The sequence below is a fragment of the Phalaenopsis equestris genome, unplaced genomic scaffold (assembly GCF_001263595.1).
Source record: "Phalaenopsis equestris unplaced genomic scaffold, ASM126359v1 Scaffold233650, whole genome shotgun sequence".
NCBI lineage: Eukaryota > Viridiplantae > Streptophyta > Magnoliopsida > Asparagales > Orchidaceae > Phalaenopsis > Phalaenopsis equestris.
The window spans coordinates 11,219-20,000 of record NW_018251591.1 but is presented as its reverse complement, the minus strand read 5'-3'; positions in this window follow the sequence as shown (position 1 = coordinate 20,000).

Below are 8,782 nucleotides of genomic sequence, written 5' to 3'. Positions count from 1 at the left end.
ACTAGGAGGCAGTAATTTCACATTAACTTGAATCTTCACTGGATCTACTTCCATGCCATTTTTAGAAGTTTTATGCCCAAGTACAATTCCTCCTACAACCATAAATTGACATTTTTCTCAATTTAGTACTAAGTTGATTTTTTTCACATAGTTCAAGAACCTTTTCTAAATTATTTAAACATATTTCAAATGAAGTTTTGAATACTAAAAAATAATCCATAAATACTTCCATCCACGTTAAATTAAATTACAAAAAATTGACATCATACATATTTGAAATGTCGCAGGTGTGTTACATAGTCCAAAAAATAAATATTCCATAAGGGCTTGTAAATGTTATTTTTTTCTTGATCATCAGGAGCAATCAGAATTTGATGATATAGTTCCAGAACATTTTCTAAATTATTTAAACATATTTCAAATGAAGTTTTGAATACTAAAAAATAATCCATAAATACTTCCATCCACGTTAAATTAAATTACAAAAAATTGACATCATACATATTTGAAATGTCGCAGGTGTGTTACATAGTCCAAAAAATAAATATTCCATAAGGGCTTGTAAATGTTATTTTTTTCTTGATCATCAGGAGCAATCAGAATTTGATGATACCCGGAATATCCATCTAGAAAGCAGTAATATTTTTACCCAGCCAATCTATTAAACATTCGATCTAGAAATGGTAAAGGAAAATGATCTTTCCTGATGGCTATATTTAATTTTCTATAGTCTATACAAATTTGCCAGTCAGTAACTTGTCTTATTAGAATTAATTCATTTTTCTCCTTTACTTCAACTGTCACTCCTCCTTTCCTTGGAACACAGTGGATCGGACTTACCCAATCGCTGTCTGAAATAGTTTATATAATTCTAGCATCTAACCATTTTAATATTTCCTTTTTAACAACTTCTTTCATTATCAGGTTTAATTTCTTTTGAGGACCATCTTTAGGTTTGTATTGTTCATCTAATAGAATTCTATGCATACAAATTGAAATTCCTTTAATATTTGCTAAAGTCCATTTAAATGCCTTCTTATATCTTTTCAACATTTCTACTAATTTTTGTTCTTAAATTTTAGTTAAATTAGAAGATATAATAAAAGGCAATGTAGATGAATCTTCTAAAAACACATATTTTAAATGAGCAGGTAATATTTTCTTTTAAATGGGCAGATATTTTAAATGGGCAGATAATACTTTCAGTTCAAGTTAAGGTGGTTTAATACTTGAAGGAATGAGATTTTTATTATAATTTTCCAAAACGTCCAAAATTTCAAATTTGTCCTAAACATAATCTAAATTCACATTTTTTATTTCATTCTCATTCTCATTCTCATAATTCTTTTATTGTCTTAATTTTTCTTCAAACATTCTCTTAAATCGCTCATTACTTAGATAATCAGTAACTTCCATTCTAAAACATTCATTATCTTTTTTTTATCGCAGGACATTTCATAGCTTTTGCTATATTAAATGTTACTTCTTTATCATTGACTCTCATTATTAATTGTCCTTTTTGCACATCTATCATAGCTCTCCCTGTTGCAAGAAATGATCTCCCTAAAATAATAGAAATATTTTTATCTTCCTCCATATCTAATATAATAAAGTCTACAGGAAAAATAAATTTATCCACTTGCACTAATACATCTTCTGTAACTCCTTTAGGATAAGTTATTGATCGATCTGTGATCCCAAAAATTATAGCTGTGTAAAATTAATAAAGTTGACTCTGCTTCGCAGTGATGCCAAAAAAACTTAGTTTGATATTTATAAATAAGAAATTAAAGCAATTTATGTTGGGATTCTACGCAAGTATACATATCGTTATCAAGTAATATAGGACTTTCTGTTTATGCCCCAAATATCGATCCCAAGGGTAAGGTTTAAATTCTAAATGATAATTTAAACTAGTAAATTCACAACAATAAAGAAAGTCTACTACACTAATTGCAAATGTTTAAGGTGCTATCAGAACTAAATTATCAACTACTAGCATGACGTAAAGTAAAGTTAAACTATAACTACCAAACTATGTTTCTGTGATGAAGTTATCAAATGTGAGAAAACATCTTTCCCACTACAATGAGGTGAAATGAGAGAGATAAATATAATTTCCTACCCTTAGTCAAGTATTATAGAGAATTGTTGACTAATCTTAGGTTTAGTCTCTAAATCAGTGGTTAGGCTGAGAGGATACTGACTCTAACTCCAGAGCTCCCACTTTCCTTCCTCTGAAGGCTAACTCTTGCTTTAGTTCTGTTGGCACTATTTTTTGGTTACGGAGTTGAAAGTGGTGTTTGTGGTGAGTTGCCCGTTAGAAGCTTTCGGCCGCCGGAATCGAAATCATGTCGCCCGCTTCAGAAAGACGTTTAGTTTATATATAGTTTAGAAAAATATGAAATCAAACTGACCCCATATTTTTCTTAGTTTAAATGATAGAGCACTATATCTCAAACCCTGTATCTATCCTGAAAACTATCCTAAAAAATAAGCACAAGACTTGAGGATGAGACTCGATCAAATAAACTAAGAAATATATGACATTCGTTTGGTCTGCAAAACCATTTTTATTTGCCAACAATTTCCCCTATTTAATATGAAAAATTAAATAGGGTTTATATTAAGCTGGCTTTGAAAAAGCTTCCTATAAGGGCAAGCCCGTATAATTAATTACATCTGAAATGACCGAAGCCATTTAAGAAAAATCTCGATAAAAATTAGGAAATATTATCTTCAAAGAGGTCAAAAGGATAGAAATTTTTAATGAGATAGGACAAAGAGGTGTGAAAGGGGAATGGTTCAAATTTGGAACATTTTGTTGTAAAGTCCAATGGAGGAAGAACTAGGGGATGTCATAGCTCCGGAAGATCCAGAGGCAAACCTCAGTGTCTTCCCAGTATATCCTATTATTTGGCTTTGATTTTGAGGAGAAATTATTTAAATATTTTCATCTTATAAATTTTATTATTTAGGACTTACATTTATGTGAAAAAATCATACAAATAGACTGGAAGATGTGAGGATTTACGCCACGACAGACGATAACCTTGGGATCCTAAGACGAGTTAGGGGTTATATTGTACAACAGAGCTATATAAAAGCTTAAAGAAAAGTTTGAGGATTTGTGTTGCACTAGAAACAACCTTGAAATCTTATGGCTTGTTGTTTAATTCTAAGAAAATATATGTTTCCCGCTAGAAAGCTCCAAGCTCCTCGTCGTGAGGAGTTTAATTTTTCTAGTGTGTCAGGTTATGATGTCAAATCAAATGTCCCTATGGTTAAAGTTCTTTAAATGTTATGGGGCATTTTAAAGTTGATTAGAGCGACACCGGTTAGGATCCTACGGTTCCCTTATTCCGGTACCATTATTTTGTATTAGATTCACTTAGTTCAAATGAATTTACTAAACTCAGATTAATGAGTTCCATACTTTCACTTAGACCGTGGGATGCCTCGTTAGCAACTATAGGTTACCTCCTCCGAGGGATTCTCGATCGTCTGATAGAGACGTCTTAATTTAGTTACAATTGTTGTTTTGTGATGTTTGTGATTAAATTTTGAGTTGTCTTATATTTTGATTATTGTGGAGGTGATTCTTATCTTGATTGATTTTAATTTTAGTTTTGGTTTTGGTTTTGTCGCTATCCTAGCAATTTTAGTTTTCATGCAGGGTGATATCATTGTTTAACTTGCAAGCTCGAGACAAGAAGTACAAAAAGGTAAATGCACTAATTTAAAAGCGTACATGTCGATTCTTCTCGTTCTACCACTTGAAAGATCAATACTTGCAAGACATGTATATAATTTTGTAAGGAAATTTAAATTGCAGGAGTAGATGAAGGTTCAGCTACCAAAGCCTAAGTTATGATTTTGTTGAATCTCGAAAGATCCTAGTGGATAATTTTAGAACAAAATATGACAAGTCCAATTTGCTCTTCAGAATATCCAATAGATTTCAAAATGTTCAAGGTGTGGCCCTAGATCATTTTAAATATTTTTTGAAATATCCCGAGTTCATTTTAATCTTATCATAATTTTCCAATAATCATCTAAGGCTAGAGTGTGGCTACCCCATTGCTCATTGAAGCTTAACAATTTAACTATCCCAAGGATAGGATACTTGATTGGTTAATTGATGTTTCATTTAAAAGTTATGTAAGTGGGAACTAATCCCGACTTAATGCTCTTAATAATGATTCTTAATTTGCAACAAAGCCAAAAACTTCATCCCAAGCAAAAGCTAGGTAAATTTTTCACTATGAAGCAAATAAGAATAAAGTTATAATATTTAATTATGGGATACAATGCAAGTATACGTATCGTTATCAAGTAATATAGGACATTTTTATTAAGCTCTGAATATCGAACCCACAGGGATAAATACTATATGCAACTTACAAAATAAGAGAAATTAGATAAAAAAATTTTACTTATCAAATTATTCTTACTTAAACTCTAGATTCTATAATAGGGATAAAAATTTGATTCTTTTTTTTAAATTTTTTATAATTGAAAATAAAGTAAGCAATTAATTAACTTAATTAAATAATTGCAAGATAAATGTGATATAAAAAATATCTTTTTCTTTATCATGAATCATGAACAAATATAGAAATTCTGTTGGGTAAGTACTTTAATTGTGTTGTGCCAAATAAGAGCAATAATATTCTTTAGCCATACTAGAGTTGCTATAAAGAACATTAGTTAATCTATAGTTGGAATAATATTGAAGACCGGTTAGTTATGGAAGATAATAGCTCTCACTCTAGAGTTCCCCCTTCTCCCCCACCTTGGGGCTAACATCTTGTATTAGAGCCTAAAATTATAAATGAAATTGAGGGCTTTAGCCTGTCACTCTAAAGTCCTCTAATTTTACAACCTTCAAAGTTTGTTTTCCTATTTATTTGCACTCAACCCCATGAACTACATTCCCATCCATGAAATCAAATGTGATTTTTACCATTTGTTGACTGAGAGAATACCATCTTAGATCTTACATGTTCTCACAACACGTATTAACATCTTAATTGGCCAAATCAAGAAGTAGATGAAGTACAAAGTTTAAAATCATCACAACTTTATCCAACATTAAAGTCTATTACTTAATAAAATTTCCTCTCAATACTTAATCACTTATAATTTTATGGAAAAAGTTAAAGAAAATCCTCAGAATCCATGGAGAAAACACAACCACACCTGAGTTTAAAGGTAGAAATTATGCACACAATCAAGAAGTCTGAATCAAAACCAAATGTAGTAACAAAGATAAACACTTATCTCAAATATTCTCCACCAAATGTCTTGAAGTTTGTTTGAATTATCTTTCTCCACTCACAATACAAACTAAAACTCAAAATAAAAAGAAAAGGTGGTCGGCGATGGTGGTGGTAATGGGCGGCGAAGATGGTGGTGGTTACTTGGAATGGATGGATGATTTGTGTTGGCTGGCCTCTTTCCTTTGATGATCCATGTCTATTTTAATAAAAAACTAAGGGGTGCCTTGGTGTCTCTTCAAAATATATCTCCATTCAATGAATTTCTAGAAGTTCCCTCCTTTCAAAGCTAATTGAATGAATTTTTTTATCCATGCACTATTTCCCACATTTTTACCAATGGTTGCTTCAAATAGCTCTTCAAAAATTCATCCAAAGTCAATGGATCATTAAATAAGTACTTCTGGTGCTTACGCGCGTGGTACCTGACGCTTAGGTGCGACTATTTGTATAACTGGAGCGTAAATGCCATTCTTGGGCGCTTAGGCACCTCAGTTCATTTTTTTGCACCTTCTTCATTTTTGCTCTAAATTTGATCTTTTTTCCCTTCTTTTAGTATTTTTCATTCATTTGATTGTACTTGGAAGAAAACACACAAATACCTTTCACTAAAGTGCAATATCTAAAAAATAGGTATAAAATGTGTACTAAAAGACTATATATTTTAGGTGTATCAAAATCCCCCAAACTTAAAATGTTACTTGTCCTCAAGTGATACTTGAATCTTTTAAAAAATAAATAAGTAGATTATGTATATGAGTTTCTTGAGGAATTTCTAAAATTTTGATGTAGAACTATAGTAGTCCAATTTAGAAAAAATATTAGTAAATTTGACCAACTTAGAGTTTAGAAATTTTTAATGTAAAGAAGTCTGAAAATATGAGTACCTATCTAGTTCAGAAATATTATAGATTTTCCAAATATAGAGTTTAGGCATTCTATCATCTCCACTTAAAAATTTTTATTAAGTACAATTTTACTCACTATATTATATCCTTAAGCTTAAGAGTTTCTCATGTCTTTTACTTTAAAAAGATCAGATGTGGAACCAATTTTTAATTAGGCACTAGTCCTCATGATTCTCTTCCATTTTTTTAAACTTTTTTTCTCTTTTTTTTTTCAAGCAAGGATTACTATATCTAGATAGACCTTTAATGATTTTGAATTCCAGTCTTCCTTTCCTAGAGTAAAGAGTTGATTTATTTCTTTTACTTCAAAACATAATAATAGTTTTTAAAAATTACTTTCAATAAAAGAAATTTAAATTTTGAAAATAAAAGTCTAATTCTTCCACACATTTCAAAAATACAATTTCTCCTACTAAAGATAGTTACACAATATTTATCATTTCAAAACTAAAATTTTTTTACTTTAAGTTTTTCTTCATTACTATAAATTTTAACTAAATTCTCTTACTCATTTATTTACTCAAAATTTTACTTCCCTAATACAACTTCATATACATGATCATTATTCTTCAAATCAAAATCAATTTTTTTTGAAATACATTTGAGAACAAATAAACTAAAAGTTTTTAGACAAATATTTTTTCATGCCCCCCCCCTCCCGCCCTAAACTTAATTTTTTAATAGAATAAAACATTTTAGCATCATATATAAATAGCCAAGAATGAAAACTAAAAATAACACGGTAACAGGAATTCTTACATCCTAAATGTTCAAGTACAAAATTAATAACATGAATAAAAATTAAATTAAACAAAGTTTAATTTACTTAACATATAGAGATTCATTAGACCTTTATGCAGTGGAGGATTTCATAAAAAGAAACAAACACACTAACAAACATTCACAATTGTAACATAAAGAAAATATCTAGTAGTAAATTGAAAATTTAAAGCATGAAGTTTTTAAGTGACTGTTAGCAATATTATAAACCATCCTAAGATCATAATTAAGTTCAATACAAACTAATTAAATACACTAAACAACACAATTAACACAATTACTACCACAAAAATAAAAATACATCACAACCCCCCCTCACCCTCCCCCCCCCCCACTCTCAGAATCGCCACTATAACATTTTTCTTTAGTCTCATAGTTAGGATAATGAGAATATTGAGGAAATACTACTCATGCGTCACCTCTAATCAGGCCCTCCAGAGCTGGGTATAATTTCTCCTTAAAGTCACTCTTTCTTCTATTATACCTATTTCTATGCTCAACAAAATGTTCTAGATTTTGAACTTTATCAGTGGTAAAGTGGATATGAGTCATCATCTTCTGCAATAACTACTCTTGAGTCTCATTTGACTCACCTCAAGATGTAGAAGCATGTGAAGCAAATGGTCTTGATGAAGATGCAGCAGACGTCTCTAATCCATAGCTCCTGGAAAATCCTCCTCTCCTGCCAAAAATCAAATGCTCCGAATAATTTTTCACATTCACTTTTGTAATGGGCTTCAGAGGCAGTAGAACTTCCTCCCAACTATCATACTTTACTCCAGGCTGCTCGCATAAATAAAATATCAAGGAAGCAAATCCCATACCTGCAGTAGTAGCAGCAACTAGCTGAGCTGATGATAGTGTGATAGATCAAAGCCCCTATGTTGATGGGATTTCCCTCTTGAATACAATAATTCAACGTTGCCCTCTCTTTGCTCACTTCACTGAGATGATTGGTCGGAAGCAGACGAGCAGATATAAAATAGTGTCAAGCCTTTGATGGTTCACACAACTTTGACGTTAGAAAATTTACTCTCCTCTCATTTGTAATCTTCTAAAGTCCTCTTCCAAGAGTCAAATAAGATATGATCTCGTCCAATTATGCTTCCGTATGACAATAATTCGCATAAAAACACAAAGTCTCCGGTGATAAATAGTAAAACAAGTTGATTACCTCTGAAGTAAAAGGTTCCAAACTCCCTCGACCCATAACTCGATCGTCCTCAAGTCTCTGGGAGATTTGCATAAAACTCCCTTACAGTAGAAATTACAGCAACAGCAGAGAAACAACAGAACTATTCTGTCGGCGATATTTTTGGGTGTTGTGGGGAGTTGCCCGTAAGAAGCTATCGGTCACCGAAATCAAAATCCTATTGCCTGCTTTGGAAGGACGTTGAAGTTTTAAAAAGTATGAAATCAAACTGAACCCATATTAGTTTAAATGAAAGAGTACTATGCCTCAAACCCTATATCTATCCCAAAGGATAAACAAGAGACTTGAGGATGAGGCTCGATTAAATTAACTAAGAAAAGTATGACGTCCGTCTGGTCTTTGAAACCCTTATATTTGCTGACAAGTTCCCTTATTTAATATAAAGAATTAAATAGGGTTTATATTAAGCTGGGTTCGGACATGCTTCCTATAAGGGCAAGCCCCTATAGTTAATTATATCTTAAATGACCAATGTCACCTAAGAAGACTCTCGATAAAAATCAAGAAATATTATCTTCAAGGAATTTCAAAGGGTAGGACTCTTCAATGAGATCGAATGTAGAGGTGTGAAAGGGGATTGGTTCAAATTTGGAACATTTTAT